We start from the raw sequence: 1,696 nt of genomic DNA on the forward strand, positions 1-1,696 counted from the left end.
TTTTTATTATTTCTTTTTGTTTGTCTTTGTTTTCAGTTTTATCTTATGGTTGTTTAGTTGATGTGTGTATGTCTTTTATGTTGGATTGTATTATCAAAGTTATCATTGCCTGGAATGTTTGTTAAAGTTTCATTTAAAAACAACAACTCCGGAGCGATCAGGTGACGTCAGACCGGAAACAGGAAAAGGAGGGGTGGAGCAGCACGAGTGAAGTGAGTTCGACGGGAGTTGGAAGAGTGTTCAGAGCCACGCAAGTATTGATCAACACTAATACCAAGGTTGGTTTTTCTCTCTGGATATTTCCGATGGCCCCGCCCACCACTACTGTTTGGAGCTTGTTGGAATCTCTCGGCTGTGTTGTCGTGTCTCACAGAGGAAACATTTCATCGGAGAGTTTGAACCAACGATCGTCCAGCGCGAGGAGGAGGTTGATCGTCAGCGCAGACTGCTGGAAACCATCTGGAACCCTCAAATCCAGCTCCACAGAACAGGTCTGGAAAAGTGGGAATGAACACATGAATGTGACTGGAGCAGGATCTCCATTGTTCTGACTGGGTTTGGTTTATCCACCGCACACAGAAGCAGGGTTTGTGTCTCTGGAGGGAAACTTGGATTGAGCTCAGACTTTTTTACACATTTCCTGGTTTGAATCAAAACACAGAAACTAGAGAAGAAGATCTAGAATCACCTGGAACTCCCTGACAAGACATTGAAACAACAACATCAGTTTTTAATTTCTACACTAGATATTTGAAAGGAAATGATCAGTTTTTGATCATATTTATTTAGATTTTCAATAAATCTTTCCCTTTTCATAATATTTGCTCATGAGTCATGTCATCTTGTTTGAGGTCCTTAATGATCATAAATGATCGATCTATCTAGTCCTGGGTGTATAAACAATTAATGGAACTATTACTACTATTGTCCCACATGAACTGCTCAATCAAGTTGTGGACATTGATGTTTTTTGAAGATTCATAAATCAACATTTAAAAGCAGGACGTCTCATTATCACTCCATCTCAGGTGGCATGGTAAACTGCTGACACAATGTTCTGACAAGATGAGAGAATCTATCATCTAGAACTAGTTCATCCTAAACAGTCCTTGTTAATCCAGCAGCTAAAGATTCACATCAAGCAGTAAGAGAACGACTGGAGGAGCTTTAGACTTTAGACTTTAGACTTTAGACTTTAGACTCAGCTTTATTAATCCCTTGGGATGACTCCGTCAGGGAAATGGAAGTTCCAGCAGCTTAATAGAAGAGGAGCAGCACACATCATGGAGGTCAGAGGAGAGTGACATCATGGAGGTCAGAGGAGAGTGACATCATGGAGGCCAGAGGAGAGTGACATCATGGAGGCCAGAGGAGAGTGACATCATGGGGGTCAGAGGAGAGTGACATCATGGAGGTCTGAGGAGAGTGACATCATGGAGTCCAGAGGAGAGTGACATCATGGAGTCCAGAGGAGAGTGACATCATGGAGTCCAGAGGAGAGTGACATCATGGAGGTCAGAGGAGAGTGACATCATGGAGGTCTGAGGAGAGTGACATCATGGAGGCCAGAGGAGAGTGACATCATGGAGTCCAGAGGAGAGTGACATCATGGAGGTAAGAGGAGAGTGACATCATGGAGTCCAGAGGAGAGTGACATCATGGAGGTCAGAGGAGAGCTGCAGACGGACGTCAGACA

The sequence above is a fragment of the Lipophrys pholis genome (assembly GCF_963383615.2).
Source record: "Lipophrys pholis genome assembly, contig: SCAFFOLD_24, whole genome shotgun sequence".
NCBI lineage: Eukaryota > Metazoa > Chordata > Actinopteri > Blenniiformes > Blenniidae > Lipophrys > Lipophrys pholis.